Source organism: Augochlora pura, chromosome 4, assembly GCF_028453695.1.
Source record: "Augochlora pura isolate Apur16 chromosome 4, APUR_v2.2.1, whole genome shotgun sequence".
NCBI classification, from domain to species: domain Eukaryota; kingdom Metazoa; phylum Arthropoda; class Insecta; order Hymenoptera; family Halictidae; genus Augochlora; species Augochlora pura.
Genome location: NC_135775.1, coordinates 1199321 through 1215925, shown reverse-complemented (window position 1 = coordinate 1215925; position 16605 = coordinate 1199321). Strand labels below are relative to the sequence as shown.

Genomic DNA, 16605 nt, shown 5'->3' with positions numbered 1-16605 from the left:
AAAAGGAAATGGGAAAAAGCCGTGCGGAGAAGAAAAGAAACGGAGAGAGAAAAGTTAAAATAGAGACAGAGTTTGCCTAGCGCCGAGTGATCGCGTCTCCGATTGGCCACCGTTTTTCGCTAACAATTCCTAAGCGAAGCCTCGGAGAAAATTCCTGTAAACGTAAAAGTTGCTTCGAATCGCCTCAGAAACCCCTCATTTCCATATTCCGGCCTATCGGCCCTGTACATTTGAGACGCCCTGTACATTTGAGACGCCCTGTACATTTGAGACTCCCTGTACATTTGAGACGCCCTGTACATTTGAGACTCCCTGTACATTTGAGACGCCCTGTACATTTGAGACGCCCTGTACAATCCACGTCAAATCGCGACAAGATCGTCTTCCGCCGCGGAAACGAAACGCACGCGATCGGCGCGCCTGCGACGCGATTCCGCGAGGCGGGTACCCGAAGCGGAGAGGATTCGGAGACAGAACGAAGAGGGAAAGCGGAGCGGATAGGTTCGCGTTCGCGGCGAGCGTCCGGGAAATCTGCAGCTGCGCATCCGGCGGAATTGGTATTCATGAGGTCCCTCGCGGAAAAATGCTCGATAATAAAACGAACGGCCGCGGCGGTTCGTGCCGCGCATGCGTCCCCGTGCCGCTTTCTTTTTTTTTCCGTTGTCGACGACAATGTTGCCGGCGGATCGCCGAAATCGTTGGCGGGGACCGCGCAGCACCGGCACCGATATCGTCGGCGATATTTCACGGCAACAGTTTGTCGGGGATAAGCGGGGATAGTTTCGCTTACCTGGCCGCTCGGATGGACTGCGAGCAGGATCTGCAATCAAAGGAGAGAGAGAGATTTATTAGTCGACCGGATCCGTGTCCTCGTTAATTATTTGCGATCCTCTCTGTGCCGAGGTTTCGGCGCCGATCCCGGCTTAATGAGACTCTTTTTCCATGAAAAATTAGCGGACAGCGCGCGCGCGCCCGCGACGACGACGAGCGGATTTTCCGTTCCATTAGGTAATCCGGTCTCTAATTATTGGAGAGGAGTCGACGGAGTCGGGTTTTTTCGGCGATGAGATTTCCGAAAGGATTAGCAACTGCCGCCCGGCTAGACCAATTTTTACGCGTCCGGGTTGCTCGTTTCGCTGCGACCGCGTCGATAATGGGAAAAACGAGATCCGATTCGGTGCATTAATGGATAATAAATTCATCCATTAAAAACGCTTTCTTTACTTAAAATTTTTTAATACAATTATCATTATGAATTGTCACGAGAAAGAATAAGAATTATCGATAGAAATTATGAATAAAAATCTATAACAATAATACACATTATAACATACATATCTACTTTAGTATAAAAACCGATTTACCATAAAGAATGAATTCACATCAATGTATATTTATTTAAAGCGCAGATGCGAAAGTTGCGACATCGTTTCAGTACCTCACTGCCGTGCAATATTCAGTGGAATCGGCAATTACGTTCACAGCTTCGCGAGATCGTATAAACCAGCGCGTGTTCCACTCTAGAAACAATGCAACTTTCCCCCGTCCAATGAAAGCTCTTTGACCCATCCGATCAATTCTAATGGCCATAGAATCTCGACCACCGCCGCCGCCGCGTTCTCTGTAATCATCGCATCTGCAATTTCACGTGGGGAAACATATCGCGTTCATTTCTACGCGTATCCCACTTACGTCGGAAAAGGGGAATCGATACGGACGTAGCAGAAGCATGAATTAATGATCCGTCCGTATTACCGTGAAGTCTCGATCACCCTTCCGTTGTAATCGCTCTTCCGCGCGTGCGGTTGCCAGAAGCGGGCAAAGACGCTCGAGCTGTGCTCGCCTCGACGCGAAGGCACACGTATCAACGATTCTTTTGTAGAGACACCAACTCTCGGCTTTTCCCCTCTCTTTCTCGTTACGGTCACTTTGCAATTCCTACACCGATATTTTGTTACAATTGTAAGGGCGCCGCGACACGATGCCCATTTGCACGAGCCCCGGTTCTATGCGCACGCAAACGGATGCAAATACAAATGCTAACGACAGATGCAAATACGGACGCAGCCAACGAACATTAATCAGCGATTCTTCTGTATGTTAACGTGATACGTAGGCGAGGAAGAGGGTTTTAGAATTTTCGACAAATTTACCAATTTTCTTGGACATTGTGAAAGGTACTCGCTTAAAATAACAGAAATTGTTCTTGTATAATAGTTAATGAAATCGATACATACAATTTTATATATACAGCTATATATATATTTCAATTTAATCAATTTGACTGAAAGTTAATTTTTAATATATATTAAAAATTAATTCCACAGTTATTAAATAAAAATTCCTTTGTATCTTCAAGTTTAACCTAATATTTCAATTCAACTAATTTGACTGAAAGTTAATTTTTAATATATATTAAAAATTAATCCCACGGTTATTAAATAAAAATTCCTTTATATCTTCAAGTTTAACCTAATATTTAAATTCAACCAATTTGACTGAAAGTTAATTATTACAACTATTAACTATTAATTATTATTAATATATATACAGTTATACATACTGTCTATATAAAGTTCATTTACTATTTTCTTAATAAACAAAACTTGCTTTATGCAATGAAAAAGTAGCGCGACGAGGTTGAAAAATCAATTCGCAAAGCAGTCTTCGATTCTATGCGAAACGTTCGCTCAGAACCGGGGATGACGGGCGCGTCATTACGAGACGAAAAAAAAACTCGGGATGTTTACAAAACGACCCTTTCAATCCGGGGTTCCCTTTCACGTCGCCCCGGCCCTATAAATCCCGAGGTACGGTCCGCCGAAAAAAACCCGGTCCTCCGACGAGCCAGAATAACGTAGTTTAGCCGCGATTCCGGGTGTCGGTGATTTATAACCCGAATCCTGCGCGCGCGGGGGGAGAGGCGGACGGCGATCCACGTCGAGCAGGGTGTGTTTTGCTGTTCGCGAAGCGCGCCTTTCATCCGCGAGAAGAATTAATACCCCGAGCTGGCTGGTTAGAGTGGATCAGGACGCGACGAATGCTTCGTCGCACAGTAATTCGATCTTGCTAGTGCTCGGAACAATAATCGTGTCTCCCGAACTAATTAATTTTCCATCCGGGTACTTTGATAACTTTTTAACCCTTTGGCTACGGCAGACTTTGGCACGGCCGTAGTTCTTCGTTAGGCATGCATTTCTGAGAAGGTATATTAAAATATTCAAAATATTGAACTCTATTACATTAAACCAATATTACTTGAAGCGAACAATAATTTTAAGCTTTTTTACAATATATAACATAAATATTAGACAATATATAATTAATCAAATTTAATAATAAACGGGGGCGAAATTTGATCTTGACGCCTATTGGCGCCTACGGTAGTCAAAGGGTTAAAGAGGATACAAAGACGACTCGATTCCTATATAAATAATATATAATTAAGTTAATTAAAAAAGATTTTAGATTACAATTACGTTGTGAAAATAGAAAGAAATATCACTGGACGTCGCGGTATCGCTGATTTCATTACCAAGGTGTACCAGTGCGACGTCTAGGGGGTGTGTGAAACGGAATAAGATTTCGTGCGTGTTAAGTATCGTCAGGATTAAGCAGATTACGTTCGAATGGGGTAGTAAAAAGTGTTTATTGCCGGAGCTGTTGCGAGATTCTGGTCGGCTTTGCCTTCGGTACGCTGCGCGAGTAAACGCCTGTTCGAACGAGATCGTCTAGCACCATAACGTGACCGGCAATTTCACTTTAGAAATACGAGACGACGGTTCGAAGAATGATCTATTCTCCATCAGATTTCCTACGATCTACACCATATTATCCATCAATTCGACTATAAATTACGATCACGTTAAAAACGAAAGGGAACGTTGATTTTCCGATCGTTGTCCATTGCTCGAAACGCGTCGCGCTGCGCGTCGACGGATGTGTGCCGGCCGATTCGGGTCGCGGCCAGGTGATTAATCGTCGCCGAACGACCGACCGAAAGTCGAGCCGGGTCGCCGATAAAGTCCGAGCCGTACGGGTATCCGGTCGCGTTATTCACCGGCACGGGGGCACCAGGTAAATATTCACCGGTGCGCGGCGAGCGCGGCGAGTGCCGCGAGAGTCGGGAGGGGGGGTGGCAGGAGCGAGGGAACGGGGAAGAACGGGTGTGCAATAGGGCTGATCCGATTCGCCGAGCACGGCGCGGCCAACAAAGGGACGTCGCTCCGGCTACTCGTTTAACTTCTGACACCCGCGATCGATAATTATTAACGCGAACAACGGCCGGGTTTCTGCGTCGCCGGCCGCCGACCCGCTCGAGCAAATTTCACGTAACCGGTGGGAGGGGGAGGGAGAGGGAGAGAGACGGGACGCGTTCGGATGCTGGGACAAAGAGATCGGACGGGCTCTCTCTCTCTCTCCTCCCGTCTCTTTTCCGCGGCCCGTCGCTCTCCTGTCTGTCCTCGATGGTAATGGAGTGCCGCGTAACTTTCTGCGGCCGCCGTGATGGACGGCAGTTTTTTCTAACAAGAGGAACAGCGATGGAACTTCGCTCGATACCCGCGGACCCTGGAATCTCTTCTCCGTCGCGCGGATGCGATATCTTTGGGAATTTATTGCAGCGAGTCTAGACAACGCAGGGTTCTCGGACTTTCACCGATGTGTCTAGGGATGATTTAGTATTATTGTTGAATTTTTGTTGGGGATCCGGTTCGATGGTGTTTGTCGCCGGTGGGGTTCTGTCTCCGATGAGAAAGCGATGGTTCCCGTGTTATTGAATCAGATATGCGAAATCTAGGCTGTCTTTGGGAATTTATTGCAGGGGGGTCGAGTGCTGTAACGATGGGAGACTTTTTGGGGGGCATAGTCGGGTTCCTGGATTTTTAGAAACGATCCCTGCGAATCTTTTTTAATTTATTATACCTTGTTAAAAAGTAGACACTTTTAGCTTTAATTGAAGCTATGTCGCGTTGAAAAAGATTCACGAGAACATATTTTAAAATTTTTTCGAATTGTCCCCACAAGTTGGAGCCACTCATCCTAGGGTGTATGGTCGAATTCCTGAACTTGTAGAAACGATTCCTACGAATAATTTATAATTTATTATACCTTGTGAAAAAGTAGACACTCTCAGCTTTAATTTAAGCTATATCGCGTTAGAAAACATCTACGAGAACACAATTTAAAATTTGATCGAATTTTGCCTACTTATCATCCCTTTTAATAATGTCACCCCTGTAATTCTTTTCAAATTTATTTCATCTCGTTAAAAAGTAGACACTTTCAGCATTAATTTCCGTCGACTGACGAATGCGGTCGCCGAGATGTAATATCTCCGAACGAATCGCCTCTGCTATCTCTTTGGTTAGGTTGAGAGTCGTCAGTGGTTGGTAGAGGCAGAGAGAGAGAGAGAGAGAAAGAGAGTCTGGAGCGCGAACGATACTCGACGCTTTGATGGTTTGCAAGTCTATTACGATCAAGAAGCGCCGGGTAGAAGGGTAGGTAAACTCGGGGGTAAGTTTCTGCCGGTCGTGTATGCGGGCTTTGTGGTCGGCAAAATGGATCTCGGATCCCCACCCCACTCCACCCCTGCCCCCACGCTTACTCGTTAACCTGAAATATTCCCGCGTCCTGCGATATTAGTCCGCGCAATATCTGCTCGGCGGGGGGAAAGTCCTAGACAGAGCCGGGGCGGAGAGGGAGGGGGGCGGAGGGGAGAGGCCCGACGGCGAAACACTTGCCGCTGCCAGCCAGGTTCCGAAATGAATTCGGTGTCAACCGCGGGTCCTTCGGGAACGCTTCCTACTCTCCGCGACCTGCGCCGCTTAAGTCCGGGATAATATTTCAGGCGGACGTACCGATTTTCGTTGCCGTGGCCGGGTTTAACCGGCCAACTGGTGAAACAAGCTTCTATGCGACTAATTTAAAAATTGGGAATTCTCTGGTCGCAGTGAGAATCGTTTTTAAGACGTCTTTGTACTATCTAGGGGGCTGTATTTTTTTTATTACTACTTGCTATTTTTTATTAATAGTTCTTGTTAATTTGTTTCAGTGAATTTTTTGTCATCACTTTTTGGTACCTATTATTATTATTATTTGTTACCTAATATTATTTGTTACCTATTATTATTTATTACGAGGTATTACTGTCCATTGCTACGTATTATTACGCAATATAAGATCGGGATCAGTTCCCTCAAAATTCTCCTTTTTACAGAACATTCTTCATTGAATACTCTCTTCTAAAATCGTTAATAAAACAATAAAAAAAAAAATAATTTCACCTCGAAGACCTCGATTTATAATTTTTATTTAGAGACGTGGTTACCGTCACCAGCGTTCCAGATAAGTTGGTTAGCGCCATCGTTATCATTCCAACGCGTTGATAAGCAACGCCGTTGGTACCGTCGACGTTGCCCATCACTTTTCCCACGGTCCGTCGATATTCCGTCCCGAGCGTTCGCGGCGATACTGCGCGAGACAATCTCGCATTGTTATTGGACGCGTGGCGGCTCGAGACGGGCCTCCGCCTTTTATCGCGGGAAATCAATTCGTTCGGCGAGACGCGGCAGCCGAGATAACATCGCCGCGTGTTCGCTTCTTGGAAAAGGAGACGGAGGGCGATGGGAGCGCGCGAGTTGGCCAATGAAAGAAGGGCGGATGGGTTCGAAGGGAGACGAATGAATAAATGATCGAACAAATGGCCGAAGGAAGACTGATAACGGTTGAGGGGCACTTAAGGGTTGAAACAGGCAGGGCTTGATAAAGAAATAAAGGCGGACGGAGAGCGATGGACTGGAGCTGCCATTTTAATTTTTTAATAATTAATCTTGCAACTCTTGTCTCGATTATTTCATTTGCAATGATAGTCTCTTAGCAATTTTTCATTTCTTAATTATTTCGTAGCTGATATTCGATTTTATATAACCGGTTTAATTTTCTTATATTTTTATTATAGTTTAATTGCTGCGTAGCATTCGTACTTAATTTAAACATTAATTATTCGAGCTTCCTAACAATTTATTCTACACCCGTTCATACGGAAGTAATTCTTGCAATTATTTCGCAATTTACCGCGCGACGTTTGCCTTTAAATAATCGTTTTCATTTCGCAGTCATTTGTCGGGCAACATTCGTACCGAGTGCTCGATTTATTCATTAATTATTACTTCTTAATAATTGACCGTGCAACGTTCCGAAGTAATATTCCGAATTATTTCATGATTTATTGCCTCGGTATCAGCAGCGCAACTCGAATTCTTCAACAATTAATTATGTAATATTCGTTTCTCTGCGCGAGCTTGCTTGCGCAACAGCTTCGAAATAATTATTTAAACCCCCGGCCCCCGACCATTTTTGTTGTACAACGCGCGGTAATCGTTATCCCTCCACTTCGACGAATCGTTACACAACATTCGCTCGATCGTCCGACTTAATAATATTTCATAATATTTCCGCGATTCGCCGCGCAATATTAATCCCGGCAATAATTATGCGCGCGCTAATTCGCCGCGCCTCGCATCGAATCTCGAAGCAATTATCCGAACGGCCCCGGCAATTCATCTTGTCAGTTCTCCGTTTATCAATCGTTTCGACGGCGCCGAATAAACTTCGCCGGAAAAGTTCAAACCTCGCCGGTGGACAACGTTAATTAAGAAATATCGTCGGCCGTAAACCGACTTTTTCTACGAAGGATGAATAATAGCCCGTCGATAAAAGAAAAATATCGCTCGATTTTTCCATCGGCGAAACGGCTCGATAACGAGGACGCCGAACGAAATGATGGATCCGCCGTGGAATTCGAGCGACGCGCGCGCGGCAAATTCGAATGAATATATTAATTAGTATGGAAATTTGTATTCTTGCCGAACAATGGGGTAATTGATCGCCCTTATCATTCGCGACGCGAATATTGCTTTGTTATTTCTAAACCAACGCGTCGAATAAAACATTCGCGACCCATTGTTAACGTCTTTCAAATTTCTATGGAATCCCATAGGTTATGTTGTTAATATAAGCTCACAAATCACCGCGAAATATGCGACATTTTCGATAATAAAGCGAGGAAAATTCGATCTAAAATTCGAAGTTTAAAATGGTAAAAATACCACACGCTTTTCTCGAAGGGTAAGATCATTGGAATCATCGCAGGTGGGCTCGTTAATTTTTTCGACGGGCAAACATCGGAGGCAACGCTCGAATTGGAAATTAAATCCCGAGCGCGCGGCCTGCGAGCGTGCTTCCGCGTCGGGAAACGTGGAAACGAAAAGAGAGCTGGTTTTCCACGATTCGGAGGCGAACTGGCAGAGTAACCGGAGGAAAAGCCATTACCATACGTTATTCTCATCGTCCCCGTGGTTCTCTCGCCGCGCCCTGTTACCCCCTCCTCTCCGCCCTCGCGCCACCGTTCAGAAGTATTTCGGACACTTGTCGCAGTCTAATCAGCCGCTCTCTCTCTCTCTCTCTATTATCATTCCCATTACGTGCGCGTATTTCAGATGAACTGTGCGCGTATTTCAGACGAACCGTGCGCGGAAATTCGGTGAAAACACAGTCCAGAGACACGCGAAAACGGCTCTGCAAAAGTGCCGGGGACGTGGAGCCTCGAGGAGCCAATTACTGTGCTCTGTTCCCGGACCCAAAATGTTCGCAATATTAACCCTTTTCGCTGGAACAGCGAGTGAGACTCGTGACGAAGATACCACGCAAGATCTACTAAATTAATAAATTATTAGAAGAGAATTGCTTGATGTAATTTATTGCAATTTTTCACGATTTTATAGGCAATTATTCACAATTATATAATTTATATACAATTATCTTAAATTAATAAGTTATTACAAGAGAATCGCCAGATGTAATTTATTGCAATTTTTTAAGATTTTACAGGCAATTATACAATATTATATAATTTATATATAATTATTTTAAATTGTATATGACACAAATATAATTTATATATAATCATCTTAAATTGCACATAATACGAATATAATTTAAATACAATTACATAATTCATATAGAAATTATCTCAACATAAACACCGACTGTCGCCTCTCACTCGTCACTCGTCGTTCCAAAGTCTCTCGTCTTCAAAGGGTTAAAGTACCAAATCACTGGAAAAAACAAGGCTTGGATTTAACACAAAAATGTGCCTGGAAAACGCGCTCGGTCCAAGGATAATCGACTCCGAACTGTTACGAACTCAGGACTTTTCCACCACCTCGGGGAAAGATTCCGAGGTATTCTATAAAAATTATAATAAAATCGGATTCCGTTGAATGTTTCCAACGCTCGGATATTTAATATTCCGTATCGCGCCGGAAAGACGTCATTCACGTGTGAACGAGCCGACAGCCAAAGTGTTAAATTACCAGCCGGGAGCTACGGAATTTTTCCACCAGATAAAGAGAGCGAGAGAGAGAGAGGGAGGGAGGGAGGGTGGAATTTACGAGAAAAAGGTGGCCGTATGAAATATTCCAAGGGGCAGCGACAATTTTTTCGCGCGTGACAGCAGAGTGCCGTCCTGACGCGCATAATCGTAAAAAAAATATATTACGGGTCCGATGGAATGGGTTTCTCCAAGGGTATCGATACTCTCTCTTTCCGGTGAATGACGCCGCCCTAAGGACGCTTCCCGAAACGTTTCGTTTTTCCGAAGGAAACGGAGGACTACGAATTTGTTCGGCGATGGAGGATCGGAACGCCTTTACCGGGAAAGTTGCTGCGTCCGAGATGATATTTCGTTGACCGAAACGCGCGAGTTCGGATCAAATTTCTTGCTGCGATATTTTATAGCTATACTGAGACAAGCAGAGTCGTGGACACGTAACATTAAAGCATTTTAAATATCAGGTTAAAATGACAATTTGAAATAGTTTCAATGACAATTTAAAATAGTTTCAACGACAATTTAAAAATTGTCTAAAAGTACCAAAACACTGAAACACGTACCAATAAACCTTGCCATTCGACTGTAAAAAATATAAAATAATTTCTATGCAATCGAGCATTTTTTATATCTTCGATTTCGTAATAATCGAAGTCGTAAATCTGCCATTAAAAATTTATCCTTCCATGTTCAGTCACAAGCTATTACAAAAACTGTGACAAAAAATACCGATGAATTGTATCTCCTAATTAAATCAACCCTTAACACAAATCAATGCTTGCCAGTCGTTGATAAAATAGCCATCGAAACAATACATAAAACAGCGATAAATTCCGAAGATTCCTGCGACTCCATTGGCGCAGCTCTCGCGGTTCACGGCGCAGAGAAAAATGGCCTCTTAACGAGTCCGCTGATTGCGGGAGAACGAGAGGAGGGCGTCGAATTTTCCAGCGATTTCACATTTTGTTCTCGACCGTTGCGCCTCGGATCGGCTTCGTCGACTCGGCCGTCGTCGCACAAAAGCGTTATTAACGAAAACGATATCCGCGGCCCCGTGATCCCCCCCCCGCTTCCTTCGCCGGGCGAGAAATGGATCCTTCCAGGTGGAGGCAAGTAGGTCGACGTTGTTCGCGCGCCGCGCCGGGAAACCGTGAAAGAGATACGACCCCGGCCCGGCCCGGCCGTGCGATCTTTCTTCGTCTATTCGCCGCGGCTGTTCTCGCCTCCTTGAACATGAATCATGATCACGACTGTGTTTCGGGGTGCCTCGATTCCATCGGGGCTCGTGTTTGTCGATCGTCGACCCCTTTGACGGAGCCCCCGATCTTCGAGTGCCGTGCAGATACTCGGCTCGTCGCGGACAGAAAGGATTTCTTCGCTCGAAAGCCGGGGAACTGCGCCCTCGATCTTCTTTAACCCTTTCGCTACGGTATGCCGGAGGGACGCCGTGGAACAACGTGTCATTTTGGACTTATATTACATTATATTATGCTATATTATATTACATTACATTATATTATGCTATATTATATTACATTACATTATGCTATATTATATTACATTACATTATATTAAGCTATATTATATTACATTACATTACATTGTGCTATATTATATTATATTACATTATGCTATATTATATTACATTAGATTACATTGTGCTATATTATATTATATTACATTATATTATGCTATATTATATTCGATCGTATTGTATCGTATTTTATACCATATTATATAGCTGCGAAATTAACCCTTTCCTTACGGCAGTCCGCGCCGCCGGAGTGACGCCCCTGTACGGGTCACCGCGCCGCGAAGTGTACACTTTGCTCGTCAGTAGTCTTAGATATTCGGATTAACGTTTTTCAACGCCACTTTGTGATTGACTTGTATGTACACTCTTTTAAGAGCTACATAACAACTATTACATCGTATTATAGGAATACACATCGATTAGAGTCAACAGTTGATTATACGTCGACTTATATAGTCAACAAATAGGTCGGCACCCGTACCCACGGGTCGTCGCCTATAGGCGACACTCGTACACACAGGTCGTCGCGCGGATGTCGTCTATAGGCGACACTCGTACACACAGGTCGTCGCGCGGATGTCGCCTATAGGCGACGCTCGTAGCGAAAGGGTTAAAGCCTATCGTTCGCTGATAGGTCGATCTTTGAAAATTTGTAACTCTGTAACAAGTTATAATAAACTCATGATTCTTTTTTTAAATTGAAGCTTGAAATCTCTATTTTATGATAGCATATTCCAATTTTTAATAGCGTACCTTCTCATGATGGAATTATCATAAATCTGCCTAGCTCTGCCTAGCACTGCCTAGCTCTGCCTAGCTCTGCCTAGCTCCTCCTAGCTTTGCTGCCTAGCTCTGCCTAGCTCCTCCTAGCTCTGCTGCCTAGCTCTGCCTTACAAACAAGCCTGTTTCGAGCCTAATAATCCGACTCCGTGAAAAAGGCGAACGGAACGACGCGTATTCCGAGCGCTCGAGAAATATTTCGGCGTTGCCGGGAACGCGTGGAACGGGCGGGGGATATCCAGTTATGTTTGGAATTGCGGCGGAACTGGTGGCCGGTAACTCCGGTAACGAAGATATTTGTGAACTGGAAGGCCCGGGCTCGCATTCCCATGGCGCATTTCGGCGTGCCCGTACGAGAGACGCGCGTGCGGTGCACACGTATCGCTTCTGAAGAGGGAGAGAGGGAGAGAGAGAGAGAGAGAGAGTGCCATCGATCGAATCCTTGTTGCGGTCTCGGTTTCAAATCCCGGCCGGGACCCTCCCCTCGGCGATTCGGCACGAATTAACCTTAAATAGGTGCAATTACTTCGATCAACGTTTTACGAACCTCGGTGGGGCTGTTACGCGCCACCCTCCAATCGGCGCGCCTGTCTCCGAGCGATAAATTCTTGCGCGAGTTTCCTCATTGAACGGTCGTTTCAGGATTTTATTAGCTTTTATTCATTTTAGTATATTTCGGTAGTTGTATTAGAATCGTAGAGGTACATTATAGTTCAGAAAATATGCTAAAATTACGTAGAAGTGGTTATTTAATTTACAATTTATTTTGTAAGTGGAACGAGTCGAATAAATATTTAATATATACTTAATTATACTTAAGAAAATATACTAGAAAGACGTAAAAGTGGCTATTTAATTTAAATTATATTTTCAAAGTGGAATGGGTCTAATAAATATTATATATACAGGAATCTTAATTCTTATAAAATTTAAAAACGAACAGAATCTTGCTACTTCATTTCGCATTAGAATTAGGAATAATTTTAATTCCTACAAGCCCATTTCTTTCTCCGCCGAGCTCCATAAATTCCTATAAAAGAGCTCTTAAAACACAGCAGCGATTCCGACCGGATCATTAACGCCGCGAATTAATGATCCGCGAGATTCCGCGGAATTTGTAATAATTTCGCGCCGCTGACTCGATATTTTCCGACTGACGGGACTCCCATGGTTTTATCGGTGCGACGTAGAATAATTTCCGAATTCACGCGCGGCGGGCACGGCGAGCTCCGAGATAGAATAAACAATTTTGCAACGAGCGACGGTCTCGATTTTCCGACGGCGATTGGGAAAGCAGCACGTCGCGGTAACGAGATTTCCTATTTCCAGCGAAGACTCTCTGTTTTCCAGCGTACGCAAGGCCGAAGACGATTTTACAGAACAATGTTTGCGCGCGGACATTCTTCTCCTCGTTGCGCGTCGCGCGCCGAATTCCCCGCGGAAATCTGCGAACATTCGGCGGTCGAACCGCCGGAAAAACTGCGAAATACGTCGTCGACGATTTTTCTTTTGAATCTTCGCGCGGCTGTCGGATTACATTGTCGACAGGCTCTTTTGTTAAAATTAATGATGCAGCGGGTGTGGAATTTTATTTAGTAAAAGCTGAATAAATACTTGAGAAATATATGGAATAATTTTCTTTTAAATAAAAGAAGAAAATAGTTGAAGTTGACAATTGATATTCTACATTGGTTAAATACAGTTTAGTCGTTGTTTGCTATAAATCGTTGTAAATCCACTACCATGCTGTAACATAAATTACACGTTGTCTCTGTTAGCTTAAACTTGCGTCGCAAACTGAAATAGCTGTGTGCACAGTGTTCCGGTTATGTTTTACCGTCACTTTACAATCTGATACTGCAAAAGCGCGGAGTTACCACTGGATGAGAACGATAGCGGGCCGCGCGCGTGTTTATATTGCAGCACGATAGGGCGTGATCTGTAGACCAGCGGTCCTTTATGCAAAAGTCTTTATCGATTCCCACGAAATTGCAAAGGTAACAAAATTTGGCCCTGAAAAAATCGTCAAAGCCTCTTTTATAAAAAAGTATTGTTAACAAATCTCCATCGTACTTTCATTGCTACTGATATATTAATATCATATATTAATCTTGATATTAATATTAAGTAGATCTTTGTCGTGAGTCTAACTCGTTATTATAGCGAGCAGGACGTTAAGCCACGCGACCGTGCAAAGGTACACGTCGCAAACGAGGGTAGTTTCAATAGCACTCTGCCGCGCCGCGAGGACCGCGGCTCCGTTTTATTTTTTAATCTTCCAAATGTTTCGCTCTTGGCCGCGGGGCGATGGGCGGGGCGACGCGGCCGGTGGGCGGGGCGAGGCAGCGGCGTGGGACGCGGAGCGCCGGAAAAGCCGTGGTAATGCATCTTTAATGGGACGTGACGCCGCGTGGGAGAGCCGCGCGACGCCGATGATATTTTTATAACACGCCGTTCGGAAGTTTCCGGTTAAATTCGCCGGCTACTTTCGAACGCGGATGTAATTTTCGGAGGAGTGGGGGGAGTTGGGAAAATTGATTACCAGCCCTGAAGCCAGGGGATTTTTTCGGGGACACGCAGAGAACTTCTCGAAGACGACCTCTTCTTGGGTCAAGATTTTTTCTTGATTTTTATCTCCCTCCCTCTCTCTCTCTCTCTCTCTCTCTTTCCATCGCTTTGCTTTTTAGTAGCCCTCTCCACAGGACATTCCGCGAATATTCTTCTTCGAATCTCTTTTTTTTCTTTACGAGAACTCTTGGAAGCTTTTTCGCGTTTCTATTCTTCCCTTTTTAAGCGAACACGGTTTTTCAGCCGATCCTCCGAGAAGATTTCTCGTGCTTCGTTTCCAGGGGAATTATATCTTGCTTCGCACCTGACGGCTTCCCGCTTCCCTCGTTCCCCTTTTCTCCCGTCCTTTTCTTCCTCCCATACTTTTTCAGCGGACGCTCGTCTTCCTCTGTTTTCGGATGAAATATTCTTCTTTCCACGGTGGCCGGGGAGAAAGGTTTCTTCTTTTATTTCATTGTTCTTTAAGCTGATTTAGTGTTGCAGGAGATCCGCCGTTTCGGGCGTTTCCTTTTTGGTTCACGGGCGCCGGATACTGTGCCCTGCTGGCGCACTTCTTCCCGTTGCTGAATACGTCTTCGGTGTTAGTAAAGGTTAGGTAAGGAAATTTTATTAAATTAATGGAAATTCATGGGAACTTAGAGGTTTTATAAAATTAGTTTTGTTATATAAAATTGAGATACTAGGAGCCAGAAAAACTATTTTTTCACAGTCGTCTTCGAGTGCAAAGGGATGACATTGTCGGGAACAATATCCTCAATTAACAGATTGTATTCTTCGACGAGTAAAGCTTCTTTGAGCGTTCCCGGTTTCTTCGAAGGCTCCTTTAAGTAGTCGGCCAGCTAATTTCTCAGACGGGGCACTCGTACAATTCCGCTTCCCGATCACGTTAGCCGTCCCTTTCCCCGAATTCCGGGGCGACGCCGGCGAACATTTCCCAACTCCTTGTCCCGTTAACACACTTACCGCCCCCTTACCGTGTTTGCCGAGCGACTGACCCTTTTTAATAATGCACGCTGGGACCTGTCCTCGTTCGCCCCGCCCCCTCCCCGGCCGCCGACTTCGGACGGGGCGCGCAGGTTCGTTCGCCCGATTCACCGGGCCGTAGCAATATCCACCGCGTGTCCCATCTCCGCATAATTAATCCCTCCTAAAGCCGGGAACCTCGTGGAGAGATGCCGTCCTCGATCCACGGGGAATCTCCTTGACCCCGGCCTCCGCGAATTCTGCGCCCTTTAATTCGTCGAGACCGTGACACCCCATCGATACAGCGTCGCTCTTTTTCTCTTCTCCTCTGTCTCTCTCTTCTTCTCGGTGAGAAATGACGGAAATCCGAAAGCAAAATCGTAATATTACTATTGTCAGGTATTAACCCTTTGCGGTAGAATGGCGTCGTTAAAAATTATCATGCCACGTTTTAAAATAATCACATTTACTAATATTTAAAAAATTGTTAACCTGTTACGTAAGTCATCGAATTCGATTTTATAATGTATAAGATGCTCCAGGTTAAACACTGTGAGCCTGAAGAAATATTTTTAGAGGGTTAAAACTGTTTCAAGAAGTCGACGTATTAACGCTACTTGAAACACATTACTGTATCGAAATTATTCGAAGAAGAATGAACGATGAATTTCTTCAAATTATTGAAAGGGAGAATGAACGATGAATTTCTTCAAATTACTGAAAGGAAGCGTAACCAGCATTTTCCATGGAAACGTAGTCCCTGCGGGAGCAAGAGACCGGAATCGATCGCGTGCCAAATGCACCGGAAGCCGAGCTTTAGATTCTAGAGCGCTCTAAACGCGACGGTCGCGCTTCTTCGAGCCTCGCGCCCTCCGTTCCGATATTCCGTCGCGTCGTCGGCGAGTCGCGCAAAAGCTCGCCGCTTTCGTTCGACCCTCTATTTCTACTTCCACGCGATTCGCCGCTTTCAACCGCACTCCATCGCGCCCCGACGACTTCGCTCTCCTCGGCTGATAAATAAAAATCACTTGTTGAGTCGCGAGCATCGCGTTGTGACGTCCCGCGACGCGGAAGCGGTTCCGACGGGATATGCAACAAGTCACGGCGTTCGCTCGCGTGATGCGAATCGCCCCGAGAAATCTCGCCTGCTCTGATTATTGCGTGCCCGGCTCCGAAGCGATCGTAGAACCGTTGCCCGGAGTCGCAGGCCTCGAATGGCCGCTTTAAATTGGAGCGGTCGTGCCGCGGATGTGGCCGCCGCGAACGCTAATCGGCGCAGTTTGCAACGCCTCCGTGTTAATTCGTCGCGAACGAAGGGTTTTCAGATTACCGTGAATCGGCGACTCTGTCATTTTTATTGCTGGACGTT

General features: G+C 45.1%; 1 protein-coding gene across 2 annotated transcripts in view; it reads right to left on the bottom strand.

The window, feature by feature from the left end:
• Positions 1 to 16605, bottom strand: part of LOC144469555 (uncharacterized) — a 124659-nt gene that overhangs the window by 78554 nt on the left and 29500 nt on the right. Inside the window, exon 2 of one of the 2 annotated variants that reach the window (XM_078179972.1) lies at positions 791 to 820. The exons of the other annotated variant lie outside the window; for it this stretch is intronic. The gene's annotated coding sequence lies outside the window, so the exon portion shown is untranslated. The remainder of the gene's footprint in view (positions 1 to 790; positions 821 to 16605) is intronic. 2 annotated transcript variants of the gene reach the window in all.